Raw genomic sequence first — 14,881 nt, forward strand, 5'->3', positions numbered from 1 at the left:
CCCGCGGCCGAATCTAAAAGATTTCTGGAAGCAAAATTCAATCTGGCATAAATTTTTTGTATAATCATCCATAAATTCAAACCGTGCGTAGGGCAATTGCGAATCATCAATTTCATCCTCTCCCAAGATTGGGCAACATGCTCATGATCAAGTTGTTTAAAATTCATAATATCGTTTCTAAGAGATATGATCTTAGCCGGAGGAAAATACTTAGAGATAAAAGCATCTTTGCACTTATTCCAAGAATCAATACTATGTTTAGGCAAAGACGAAAACCAAATTTTAGCATGATCTTTAAGCGAAAATGGAAATAACTTCAATTTAACAATACCATTGTCCGTATCTTTCTTATTTTGCATATCACACAAATCAACAAAGTTGTTTAGATGAGTAGCGACATCTTCACTAGGAAGGCCGGAGAATTGATCTTTCATGACAAGATTCAACAAAGCGGCATTGATTTCACAAGATTCAACATCATTAAGAGGAGCAATCGGATTGCTAAGGAAATCATTATTATTGGTATTGGAAAAATCACACAATATAGTATTATCTTGAGCCATCGTGACAAGCAATCCAACACACAAGCACACAAAAGGCAAGCGAAAAAGAGAGGCGAACGGGAAAGAGAGGGCGAATAAAATGGCAAGGGTGAAGTGGGGGAGAGGAAAACGAGAGGCAAATGGCAAATAATGTAATGCGAGGGAGATGAGTTTGTGATGGGTACTTGGTATGTCTTGACTTGAGCGAAGACCTCCCCGGCAACGGCACCAGAAATCCTTCTTGCTACCTCTTGAGCACCGTGTTGGTTTTCCCTTGAAGAGGAAAGGGTGATGCAGCAAAGTAGCGTAAGTATTTCCCTTAGTTTTTGAGAACCAAGGTATCAATCCAGTAGGAAGCTCCTCACAAGTCCCTCGTACCTACACAAACAAACAAGAACCTCGCAACCAACGCGATAAAGGGGGTTGTCAATCCCTTCACGGTAACTTGCGAAAGTGAGATCTGATAGAGATAACAACATAAGATAAATATTTTTGGTATTTTTATGATATAGATTGGAAAGTAAAGATGTAAATAAAAGTATATGGGAAACTTATATGACAAAAGATGGACCTGGGGGCCATAGGTTTCACTAGTGGCTTCTCTCAAGATAGCATAAGTATTACGGTGGGTGAACAAATTACTGTCGAGCAATTGATAGAAAAGTGCATAGTTATGAGAATATCTAGGCATGATCATGTATATAGGCATCACGTCTGCAACAAGTAGATCGAAACGATTCTGCATCTACTACTATTACTCCACACATCGACCGACTCCTGCCTGCATCTAGAGTATTAAGTACATGAAGAAAAGAGTAACGCATTAAGTAAGATGACATGATGTAGAGGCATAAACTCAAGAAATATGATATAAACCCCATCTTTTTATCCTCAATGGCAACAATACAAGATGTGCCTTGCTGCCCCTGCTGTCACTAGAAAAGGACACCACAAGAATGAACCCAAAGCTAAGCACTTCTCCCATTGCAAGAAAGATCAATCTAGTAGGCCAAACCAAACTGATAATTCGAAGAGACTTGAAAAGATAACCAATCATACATAAAATAATTTAGAGGAGATTCAAATATTTCTCATAGATAAACTTGGTCAAAACCCACAATTCATCGGATCTCGACAAACACACCGCAAAAAGAGTTACATCGAATAGATCTCCAAGAAGATCGAGGAGAACTTTGTATTGAGATTCAAAGAGAGAGAAGAAGCCATCTACCTAATAAATATGGACCCAAAGGTCCATGGTAAACTACTCACAACTCATCGGAGAGGCCTTGGAGATGATGTGGAGGACCTTCATGGTCGATTCCCCCTCCGGCGAAGGCTCCAAGATGGGATCTCACGGATACAGAAGGTTGCGGTGATGGAAATAGTTTTTTGTGGTGCTCCTGGATGTTTTCAGGGTATGGATGCATATATATATATAGGCGAAGGAGGTAGGTCAGGGGTGCCACGAGGGGCCCACGAGGGTGGGGCGCGCCCTCCTGCCTCTTGGCCGCCTCGGCTGCTTCTTGACGTCCACTCCAAGTCTCCTGGATTGCGTTTGTTCCAAAAAGATCGCTCCCGAAGGTTTCATTCCGTTTGGACTCCGTTTGATATTTCTTTTCTTTGAAACACTGAAATAGGCAAAAAAACAGCAATTCGGGCTCGGCCTCCGGTTAGTAGGTTAGTCCCAAAAATGGTATAAAAGTGTAGAGTAATGCCCATAAACATCCAAAACGGGTAATATAATAGCATGGAACAATCAAAAATTATAGATACGTTGGAGACGTATCAGCTGGCGCATGGTTCCATGGGGTGGAAAATGTGAGGCCGGAGCAGAGCCGCCCGTGTCTGAGCTAGGATAGGCAGCAGGAACACGTGGGTTGTTAGTGTCACGGCGAGCAAGCAACCTAGTGCCGTCGTAGGTTGGGTCCATGTGCCACCCCGCACGGATCATGGAGACGATAGGAGCGAGGTGTTCTGGGGAGAGCGGGCGTGGTGAGCCATGCTGTGAAAGTGGTGGAGTCACCATCGGAGGAGTCACCACCGAATGGGTTGGCCCCATCGCCGTGGTGCCAGCGTGAAACCTCGACTACCTTGGCTATTTTGATCTCATTGATGGGTGATAGTTGGATGACAATGCCAGGAGGGGCTGGTTTGCCGGATTGGAGAAGCACCACAGCGCGGACTGGGGTGTAGTCTATGCCATGAAGGCAAAAATCATCAACGGCGGCACAAACGTCGCCAAGGAAAGCCAAGGCGAAGCGTATGCAGTCATTATGCCAGAGCTCGAGCTGGAACTCAGATACCTCAATTTCCGCGAGGTCAGTGAACACAACAATGGAGCGGTCAGCGTGCTCAACTGGCTCGATAGTGACCATGTTGCCTTCGAACTCTATTGGGCTATGATGGACTACATCATTGCGAGCGACAGGCATGTGGAAGGTGAGGCGGGCTATCCCGCGCCATGATCCGCCCATGATGAAGGCGGGGTTGCCATAAGTGTGTTGAATGGCTCGGCGGATGATGGGGTAGGGTTGGGGTCTGGATTCTGCAGGTGGACGAAGGCGAAGTGGCGCGGGCAATGGACTAGCCATGGTGGAGCTGCGACGAGTGGCATGTCTCCATAAGGAGGCATCAGTCTAGCCTAATGGACCGGGTAGGGCAGATCATCATCAGAATCGGTTTCAGAGACGTGCGAGGTGGTTCTAGTGTACTGAGAGGCGAGGAAGACGTCAGAGAGACATTCTCGCAGCTCCTGGGTGTCGAAAGGTGAAGTGTGTGTGTGATTGGCAACTTGGAGGGAGAGGTGGGTGTGGGTGGAGGCCCGGGGGTGTGTGACGGCAAAGAGGGGGGAAGGGGTGTCCCGTTGGTGTCGACAGGAGCGCCGTGGAGAATGAAGGGGGAGGGGACACAGAGCGCGGTGAACGGCTCGGAGAGGATGATTGGGACGTCGCCGATCATGAGAGTACGTGAGGCAGGAGACGGCGCCGATGAGGAGCCAGCAGAGTTCATGCTGCGAGTGCAGAAGGCTGGGTTAGGTCTAGAAGTGAATGCGTCTGGAAGAGGAGGAAAGAAAGGCCAGATTCTCCTGTACCTGCAGTCACGACTGCGGTGGCCGTTCCTCCAGCAGCGAGCGCAGCGGACGGGGTCGCGGCAGGTCTCGACGCAGTGGTCTAGGGCAAGGCACCGGAAGTAGCGGTTCTTCCTTTGTGTGGGTGGTGAAGAGTGAGAGCGAAGATGAGGGGGAAGGAGACGTCGATGTGATATATAGGGGAGGTGAGGTTGTGGATGGCTGAGGGTGTGGGGGGAGGAAAGGAGAGCATCTTTGTATGATGCTGTCGTTTTGCCATTGGACCGCAGAGGTAGCAAATCAGTTGACAGGGCGGCTTGATCCATTGCATGTGTCAGTGGGCGAGGAGACGGTGGCTTGTGGAGTGGTGACCGAACGGACAGAGTAGGCTGTAGGGTAGGATTAGGCGTGATGATGAGGGCTAGATGCCGTTCAGAGGCAGCGTGGGAGAGCTGCGGTGACGGGCGAGCGCATGACCTCTCCGCCTCGTCGGTTCCCGATATAAGATTAGCTTTTGGAGCGGTCGCCGGGGCCGCACGTGGGGGGACAGGGGGCGGGGCAGCGGAGCCCGAATTAGACGCGGGATGGGTAAGCGGGTCTTCCGAATTTGGCACAGACAAAGAGACAAGTAGGGGGACCTGGGTTCGCGCGTCGCCATCGCCCGCATGCGTCGTAGCCGTCACTTCATACGGATCTTTTGCAAGATTTGGTTTGCATGGGGCCGCCGCACGACCATCATTATGCATGTTGTGGGCCATAGATGCACGCGAGACTTTTCGGTCGTGCAGCGAGCACGTGACCGTAGGGGGCTGATGCGGTGCATGGACATGCAAGTGCTGGTGATCAAATGGGCCAAGGATCGAATCCGATCGAGGGGGTAGGGTAGGGTAGGAGAACTCATTATAATTATGGATGAAACGACTACAGTGATCAACGGCTGGTTCTAGCTGGTCAAAGAGAAAGAGTCGAAACCCTTCAAAATCAAGGGACCCATGCTTGAGAATTTGAATTTTGATTGAGCGGGAGAAGATGCCAGACTTAAAAATATGCACATGAACTTTGACTGCAAGAAAATCTTGTTTGGCCGAAAAACAGTGGTTTGGGGCAGACTCAACTAGCAGTTCATTAGGCCTAACACTAATTGGCTGGAAAGTAATCCAGAACAAGTGCGTCTAGTGAGTGTAATGCACATGAGGGGGAGCTGGGCAAAACAATTAACATTAAGCATTCGGTAAAAGAAGCTAATACCCGGCCGTTGTCGATGCTCCTTGGTTAGATCAAGAGTTGTTAATGCAAGTGGCGGGGATGCAGGGATGACCACCGACGGCGAGGAAGTCATGGCACCATACGACGGCGGCCTAGCGACCGCAGGAGGCGAGCGACGGGCACCCCCCAGAGGCAGTGGCCAGGGGAAGCGGATAAGCATGCCCTGCTTGTGGAAATCGCCGATGGAGGCAACGAGCTTGGCGACTTCAGGCGAGGCGACGATGGAGGAGAAGCAAGAATCCCCGTCATCCATGACGTTGAAGTGGTGATGGATGCCGCCAAAGAGGCTAGCGAGGATGAGGCCCATAGATGTGGCATTGAGGGCGAATGGAAACTGTATGACGCACGCATACATGCGGCATCCGTGCGGCTGGTTTGATGGATGAAAGGAGACTGAAGATCAAAGTTGTGACCAGCCACACCTTGAAAGTGGAGGCCCAGGTCGTCTATAATTTGGAGCAACTGTGCAATCGACATACAAGTCCCAACAGTCTGGGATGGAGGTGGAAGCGGGGGCAGGGTTCTGGAAAAATAAAAGGCGTAGGATTGGTGATGGATTGTGGTTTGGGTGAGGATGACCTCCGCAACACGTGCAGAGGCAACATGGAAGCGGAAGACAAGGGGAGAGCACTTGGCCAGGAAGAAGTCAGCAGCATTGTCACCAAGGCCGGCTTGAAGGAGAGCTGCGACAACTATGGCATCAAGGTGGCGGTTGGAGAAGCCGAAGACGATGTAGAGCGGCGAGGCGAGGTGTAGAGCCGGGGTGGTGATGTCAAGGCGGAGGTAGTAGCAGCAGTCGTCCTCAAACTCCAGCCCCATGGCGTTGCCGCAGCCCAGGAAGCAGCGGAGCGCCACCTGGCCGGCTTTGACATAGGGCAGGTCAAATACCGGTGAGGGGGGTAGTGCAACAGAGGGGAGGAGCTCGTCGAGAGGATTGGTGGCTAGGGCTAGGTCAGGTGGAGGGACTGTCGGAGGGTCTGTGGTGGCTGGAGCGTGGTCGGAGGCCTGTGTAGGAGGAGGAGGAGGAGGAGCGGGAGCGGGAGTGCGAGACATCCTTCGTGACTACAACTTCAAAAGCTGGAGTCACACTCTTTTTGAACGGCAAATTCCAAAACATAGAAACTTTTGTTTTTGCGAAAAACAAAACACAGAAACCTGATGTGCAAAAAGAGAGCAAATGTCAGACATGGTGCCAATAGATAGTACAGTAGCAGAAACATGCAGGGTACTGTCATGCGAAAAGGATCAAGAAGATTAGAACCAATAAAAAATAAGAATAGTAATACAAAGAGCACCCAGGGGACTCACATGATGTCCGTTCCCTCACATCATAGATCCCACTGGCTAAAGAAATTGTAGTTCATGCCTCAAACGTGAAGGGGATTTAAATAATATAAGAGGGGGTTGAGTTGACAAGATGCATGCATATTGTAGGGATTCTTCCCATCAGACATGGAGGCGGGGCCGCTGGGCACACGTGAGTGCAGCTGGGTAGGATTTGGTGCAATGAAGGTGGAGAAGATGAAGAGGAAGAGTATAGCCTGAAGGTGTTGTATCCGTCTTGACGACATCGAGCCGGCTACCTGGCGAGCTTCCTGTCCTCGAGGAAAAATTCCGAGTGCCCTCAAAGGAGCCGTAGTCACCTACATTTATGGTGATTCCGGCGGTGATCTGAGTTCGTCTGACCATCCAGGTCTCTCTGCATGCGCGCCGGCCGAGCGAGACCTACACTTCTTTTCGCCGGGTGGTCCGATCGGTATCAATCCTGCACGTTGGGAGACGGCGGCGGCGGCGTAGGGGCCGGAGGAGGAGAAGGCATCGCGCGCATGTCCGAGCAGCTTGAAGACGCCCTCCGCGACGGCGTAGAGGTTCTTGTCCGATTGGATAAAGAGACCGCTTTTGACGGCGTCGGCCGCGGAATACCATGTCGAGAAGGCGTGTCAGTAGCCCAAGCGGTCCGGGCTCTCGCCCACGGCAGTGTGAACGTCAGTGGCGAGCACGTTCGCTGCGCTGGTGAGCGACGTGAAGAACCGTTGGGCCACGCCTTTGTTCGTACTAATTTGCGGAATTTTTTATAAGGATTTTTTGGAGGAATATTCAATATGATCTTGCTTTATTTTCTTTGTTTTCTACCTTGATTAGCGGGAGCAGTAACTACCTGATGCATGCGAATTGCTCCTCCGCATGCATGTGAGTTATTTACTCTCTTTTTCAAACGTCTAATTTATCCTCCACGTAGTGTTTGTTTCCTACTTTTAGGATACGAACGGGGTGCGGGACGGAAACTTCCGGCAGAGTTTTCGTTCGCCCGGCAAATTGGTAAGGCTGGCCATAGTGGGGTAACATAACTAGTACTCACTCTGGCTTTTTTAGTCTGTATATACGATTTGGTTAAAGTCAAACTTTATAAAGTTTGACCAACTTTGTAGAAACAAATATCAACATCTACAATATTAAAGTTATATGGTATGAAAATTAATTTCATGATGCATCTAACAATATTGATTTTGAATTGTGAATCTTGAAATTATTTTCTATAAACTTAGTCAAGTTAAGAAAGTTTGACTTTGACCAGATCTTATATGCAGACTAAAAAAAACGAAGGGAGTATCATATACTTGGAACTCACAAATATGCTTATGTGGCAGGCAATTAAAAAAGAGAGAGAGGGTAGTAGTAACATAGGTAGATACCGTAAGGCTGGTCACAATGGGAAGGGACTTAGGAGTAACATCAGACACTCCAATACAACTTTGCTTATGTGGCACATATTTAATGAAGAGAGAGGTGTTTGTGGTAACTAGCTAAGTTACCGGAACATCACACACTCCAAGAAACAATGAGTCTATAACCTAATAAATACATCGTTGCATGACACTACATAGATGTTCCTACCCACTATGGAGGTAGTAACATAGTCTAGGGAAGTGTGTAAGTTACTAGCTTACTCCCTCCGTCCGGGTTTATTAGGCCTAAAGACAACTTCTCTTAGACCAAGACACATAATAATTTGCTCACATAAATTCTTCAATTCCACTCTCAATGCACTCTCTCACATGCATGCAGCCAATGAAAAAGCACGCATGAAGTGTATTAATTTCCCATTCATGGCACCAACAACAATGGCTTTCAAGGCAACCAATGAAATGGTTGCACGCATGCACCTTTCCAAAGCGAGGCCTTATAAAAAGGGACATGCTTGTGATGCTAAGAGGCCTAATAAACCCGGACGGAGGGAGTATGTTCTTGCCCATTGTGACCAGCCTAACATAATAAATGGTATGTTATTATGTGTCATGCATGAAAATAAATGAGATCATCTATGATAATACTTTACGATAATATGCACTATAGATGTAATATCATACACTAATATCATATGCATGATACTAGTATATGTTACTCTCCACTATGACCAGCCTAAAGGCAATTTTGACGAGGGTTAGTATATAATCTTAACAGTTAGAATAATTAAATGGCGCTGACCGTGCGGATGTAATTGGTTTGTGCTGTTTTGTGTACCTAAGGTTGGGTACATTTTTTTTCACGAATACGCAAAGCTTGCATATTATTTCATTGATAGAAGGAGTTAGAATGAGTACATAAGATGGTACAACACATGACACGGACGCAAGAGGCATGAACATGATGCACGAAACAGAGAAACATGAGAAACTTGACCCCAACATAAAAAACACAGCTAAACTCTCCAACCGAAGAAGCAATCCAACCAACAACTAGACGGCCGACATCTCCTAAGTGTACCTAAGATTGGATACACTTAGGGATAAAAATATGTTTTCTTGTTTAATAGTAGTATATAGATAGTGTATGAGTTGGATGAGTCTTCATTAATTCTCACCTACACGAGAATTAGCAAATCCAGAGTAGTACTAGTAGTTAGTACTGGGTAGGTGAAAAGGATGTGCTTCGTGCCAGTTGGATTGATCAACAACACCATAGTTAATTTCTCCTGACTATCCTAGGATTTTTAAAACTAGAGTTGGTTGATTTTTTCCGTGGGCATCTGAAACAACCCCTAGCGCCAGTCACTTTTGATTTTCGCCATCACACCAATATCCAACAATTAGAAGCACGCCGTCACATGTTCATCTTCTTCCTCCTCCTCCATGTGACGGTTTCCTTCTCCCTCGCGGCCTGCCTAGGCCTAACCGACTGCCCTTACCTCCCGCAACCGACGGCTATGGCTGCCTCGCCGCCTGCCCTCCCCTCGACCTCTCCCCACCATTGTATTGGCCATAGCCCCGAGCATCCCTCTAAGTTTTGCCTCGATGGACAACACTGGCGACCGCCCCGCACCCCCTCCCCCCTCCTTCGGTTAAGTTTCAGATTTGCTCCCCTCGGCTATCGTCGGCTCCCACTCGTACACGGCTCAGCCTCGCCCTGACCGGTTATCTTCACGCCGTCCTTGCCTTCGGCCTCGTGCAAAGCAGAAAGTGACCGACGCAACATAAAAATTAAGGCACCTGAGATTTAGACAAAATATACGTAGAACGATTTTTGTAAGTCAATGATTCATAAAAAGATATACGTACAGCGTTTTCGTAAGTCAATGCTTCATAAAAAGAGACATGGTAGATTTTGATGAGTGCAGTACTATTTTTTTCCCTTTCAAAATGAAGTTGTCCCGTTGTAGACGAAAAAATCACGCTGAACCAGAGTGGACTGTTGTTCATCGACGGAATGAGGCAAAGAAACAAAAATCATCCGGTCGCATCTAGCTAGCCAAATTACAGATGCAAACAAATCGCTACTACTACCGGAGCACTGCGCATCCAGCAGCAGCAGACACGTCTGAGAAAACAGGTTGGGCGACAGCACCCTGACCTCAGTAGTTACTGACGCGCGAGATTCGCTGCCGCTATGCGCCAAGTCGCTAGCCGCTGCCTTGACTCGGCTCTCCCTTTCACACGTCAGGTCGATTCTCCTAGATGAATTCTCGCTTCGTTTCTGCGGGGGCGGGCAGCGGGAAGTCGCAGATGAGTTGAGATGTTTGCGCGGGCCTTCGCCGTGGTGGATGCATGGACGCCAACAAATTGATGTAGCTTGTACGATGCTGCTGCTGCTGATGCTTGTACGCTTTAGCCAAGGATTGCGCGTGCAGCGGTCATGTTGGGGACTTTAGGCCAACTCCAAAGCACCGTCCCAAACCGACGTTCGTTTTATCCGAATTTTGTTCGTTTTAGGCGGTAAGCCCAACTTCAACACACGATCTCAAACGAACATTCGTTTTGTCTAGATTTTGTCAGTTTGGGAATGGCAATGAGGCCGTGTCCGCCTAGATTTGGGTTTGCGTTGGCGACGCCCAACGCGCGGCCGCATCTTCTGACCCATCTCATCCGCCGAAGCCCAAATATAATAAATGAAGCATAGCAAAAATAGTTTATAAATCAAACATAACAACATGTTCAAATAGTCTATTATTACAATCCAACAAATTTTTTTTAAATATCAAATAGTCTTACAAATCCACTCAGAGCCTGTGCACACGGAAAGAGATTAAACCGATAGATCTACTGATTGTGATCCCACATGTGCTCAACCAAGTCATCTTGCAGCTGCGTATGAGTGTTTCGATCACGCAACTCACGATGAAATTGAACAAACTGTTCAAAGGTTGCAGGAGGTGGGTGCTCAGACTCAACATTCTCACCCTGGAAAACAAACCCTCGGTCGTAGATGATGCCATCACGCTCATCCTCAACGGTCATGTTGTGCATGATCACACAAACAATCATCACCTCCCAAAGCTTCTGCGTGCTCAGTGTCAATGCAGGGTTTCGAACAATACCCCTTCGAGACTGAAGCACACCAAATGCACGTTCCACATCTTTCCTGGCACTCTCCTGCATTTGGGCAAATCTCTGTCTCTTCTCTCCTTGCGGATTGGGTATGGTCTTCACAAGAGTGGGCCACTAGGGATAGATACCATCTGCTAGATAATATCCCTTGTTGTAATGCTGGCCATTGATCTCAAAGTTGGCATCCGCGCAGTGGCCTTCTGCAAGTCTTGCAAACACCGGAGAATGCTTAAGAACGCTAATATCATTGTGACAACCAGCCATGCCGAAGAAAGAATGTCATATCCACATATCTTGCGAAGCCACTGCTTCAAGTATGACAGTGGCACCTTTCACATGTCCCTTGTACTGCCCCTGCCAAGCAAATGGACAGTCCTTCCACTTCCAATGCATACATTAGATACTACCAAGCATGCCCGGAAAGCCCTCTCGGCGTTTTGGGAACGGGGGTTCCCAGACTTGCCTGCCTACAGCCTGCAGCGTGGCTCAGCCAGTGGCTCAGTGCGGCCCGTCTTCATCAACTCAAGCTCAAGACCCTCGCGAGGGGCCAAGCCTCGCGGGGCGGACGACGCAAGGCCTCATCAGGGGTGGCCTCACCAGGCAGGCTCGCGAGGAGGCGGAGAGATTAAGGCGAGGGGTACCTCGCGAGGTGCCCATGACACAAGCCATGATGATCAAGACCAGGCGGGCGCCATGCGGGCGTCAGCCTGCGCAGTGTCCTCGTTTCCTCTTATGGTGCAAAGGGGACGAGCGCATGCGCGGAGTACCGAGGCATCAGGCAAATGTTTCCATATCGGTGCAGCAAGACCAAGACCAGCAGGACGGCAGGACAGAGGTCACCGTGGAGCCCAAGACGGCGTCATCACCATTACTTTTGGCAGTCAAAGACCATCTTTAGTCAGGATAGCCTGTACTAGTTGTCCCCTTCCGAAATGGCCGTTGTTGGGTCCCATCCCGCTCAATATTTGCGAAGAGGACCAGGGCCTCTATAAATAGAGCTAGACACCCCACAATAGAAGGCAATCTCCTCCAGGGCCAAAGAGAGACGGATCGATTCCTCCTCAAGCACACCACCACAACAACACGTCTCCTCGCGAGGCTGTTCTTCCTCTATACTATTCATCATCAGCCCAAGAGGCAATCCACCACACCACACACTGGATTAGGGTATTACACCACAACGGTGACCCGAACCAGTATAAACCTTGTGTCTCTTGTGTTGTTCATCGATCTAGCTTAGAATCGCGGCGAGGTTGTGGGCGTGTTTCGGTAGGGAGAAGAACTTCGTGCGCACCCTAGAGTTCGAACCTTAAGGGTTTTGCCGGAACCCGATATCTGACATTTGGCGCGCCAGGTAGGGGTGCGCCAGAGCTCTTCCTTCCGTCGGCCCGCTCTTCGCCAACACCGCGCTTCGCCCTCATGGCGGACAACGCGCCTCCGGCTCCGGCGGTCGGCGCCAGCGTTGGGGCCAGGGGGCTCCAGGCCTTGGCCCCGGCCTTGCGACAGGTGCAGTGGCCGCACAAGTTCAAGCCAGAGATGCCGCCGCGCTATGACGGCGCGGCGGACCCGCTGGCTTTCCTGCTGGCATACGAAAAGGCCATCCTCAAGGCCGGAGGCGACGACAAGGTCATGGCAACTGGTTTCCCTTGGCCCTCACCGGCGTGCCGCGCGTTTGGCTGCTCGACCTGCCAACGTCTTCTGTGGCCTCCTGGGAGGAGCTGCGCAACCTCTTCCTCACCCACTATGCTGCACCGGCGCCCTCAGTCGTCGCAACTCTCCTGGGCGGCTCGCAGGCGCCACCCTGAGACCGCCACACCATGCTGTTCTTCCGCTAGATCGGCGCCGCCCTTGCGCGGCAAGGAGCTCCTCCGGGTTGGGCGGCACCCAAGGCCGACCTAACCTTCAACTCGGACGATCACCCCATCAACACCGCCTGCTCGGGTGCGCTCCCAATGCTTTGCACGCCCACCATCTGCCAGGTGGTCGTTACCAAGACCCTCATCAACGACGACACCGGCCTCAACGTGCTCTCGGTGGAGGCCTTCAGCCTTCTCCATGTACCGCTGGAACGGCTCCGACCTAGCAAGCCCTTCTCAGGCATCGGAGGCGGTTCCTCCGGCTCCCTGGGGCAGATCCGCCTTCCTCTGACCTTTGGTACCCACGACAACTTCCGCACGAAGCTGGTCAACTTCGACGTCACCCACATCGGCCTCCCGTACAACGCCATCCTCGGGTACCCCGCCTTGGCTCAGTTCATGGCAGCGACCCATCCGGCCTACAACCTCATGAAGATGCCCAGGAGCAGCGGCGTCCTCATCATAGCTGGAGATACCAAGGACGCTCTGCTGGTGCTCAAGCTCGCCCTCAAGACTGTCGCCGCAGCACAGCTTGCCGGCGCGGACACCTCCAAGGCCAAGGGGGCTGCGCCGACCAAGAAGCAGTTGTTCACCCAGGACAAGGCGGAGACCAAGCAGGTGCCGGTTGAGGAGGACGGGTCCTCAGACGCCACCTTCACCATAGGTGCCAACCTCGACCCCGACCAAGAGGAGGCACTGGTGAAGTTCCTGCGCACGAACAAGGACGTGTTCGCGTGGGAACCCAAGCAGCTAGCAGGGGTCCCAAGGCAGGTAATTGAGCATCACCTGAATGTGTGCCCCAATGTACGCCCCGTGAAGCAGAAAGTAAGGCGGCAGTCCACCGAGAAGCAGGCCTTCATTATCCAAGAAACCCGCAAGCTAGAGGCAGCCGGTGTTATTCGCGAGGTTCACTACCCCGAATGGTTGGCAAACCCTGTTGTTGTGCCAAAAAAGGGAGGAAAGGAGCACATGTGCGTCGACTTCACCAACCTCAACAAGGCCTGCCCTCAAGATCCGTTCCCGCTCCCCCGCATCGACCAAATTGTCGACTCCACCGCCGAGTGTGACCTGCTGTGTTTCTTGGATGCGTTTTCGGGTTATCACCAAATCAAGATGGCGATAGAAGACATGGAGAAGACGGCCTTCCTGACCCCATGTGGGGTGTACTGCTACACCTGCGTGCCATTCGGGTTGCACAATGCGGGCGCAACCTTCCAGCGACTGATGCACATCGCCTTAGGCCGGTAGCTCCGGAAAAACACCGAGGCTTACGTCGACGACATCGTGGTGAAGTCTCGGGAGGTGAAGACCTTGATCCAGGATCTGGAGGAGACCTTCACGAGCCTACGCAAGGTGGATCCGTGACTCAACCCGGAGAAGTGCGTGTTTGGCGTTCCTTCCGGCAAGCTTCTGGGCTTCCTCATGTCCCACAGAGGGATTGAAGCCAACCCGAAAAAGGTCAAGGCAATCGAAGACATGAGTCCACCGCAAACCCTCAGAGAAATGCAGAAGCTCGCCGGACGCGTAACGGCGTTAGGGTGCTTCATCTCCAAGTTGGGGGAGCGCACCCTGCCCTTCTTCAAGCTGATGAAGAAGAAGGGCCCGTTTGAGTGGACGCAGGAGGCCTACCAAGCGTTTCAAGATCTCAAGAAATATCTGACCAGCCCTCCTGTAATGGTGGCACCACGCCCTCTCGAGCCCCTGGTGCTCTACCTCGCCTCCACACCCTACTCCGCCAGCGCAGCTCTAGTGGCGGTTCGGGAGGAGCGCCAGGTCAAGTCCGCATACGACCGGCCACGGCCACGGCCGCGACGGCACAAAACCAAGAAGGCTTCGCGAGGACCACAAAAAGACACATCCGTGACATTTTGGGCCGAACAAATTTTGTTTTCTGTCATACATATGACACTTCTATGACGATAATTCTGACAAAACCCGATATCATCATAGATGTGGTGGGCTCCTACTTCTATGACAAAAAATCATGACAGAAAATGGGCTTTTCGTCCTGGGCAGGCCGGAGACGCAACTGCATGACTTTCTTTGGGCCATCCATGACGGAAAAAACCGTGGTAGAAGCGAGGGGGAGGAAAATTTCGGGGAGTTCCCGGTTACGGTGGGAGGTCGGGGGCCGAGCGATGCTCGTTTCTCTCGTACACGTACACGCGTGTGTGCGAGGCATTGGCTCTAACTGAACCCGAGCAAGGCCTTGGGCTCTAACTGAACCCGAGCGATTGCACTGCAGGCTACGCGTTACTGAACCCGAGCGATCGATCGATGGCTGATAACTAAACCCAATCGAGCGATTCCTTCGCTACTGCTGCT

General features: G+C 50.7%; 1 pseudogene; it reads right to left on the minus strand.

The window, feature by feature from the left end:
* Positions 1-4,726: 4,726 nt before the first annotated feature.
* LOC119309550 lies at positions 4,727-5,931 on the minus strand (annotated as a pseudogene).
* Between the last annotated feature and the right edge of the window lie 8,950 nt (positions 5,932-14,881).

The sequence above is a fragment of the Triticum dicoccoides genome, chromosome 5B, assembly GCF_002162155.2.
Source record: "Triticum dicoccoides isolate Atlit2015 ecotype Zavitan chromosome 5B, WEW_v2.0, whole genome shotgun sequence".
NCBI classification, from domain to species: domain Eukaryota; kingdom Viridiplantae; phylum Streptophyta; class Magnoliopsida; order Poales; family Poaceae; genus Triticum; species Triticum dicoccoides.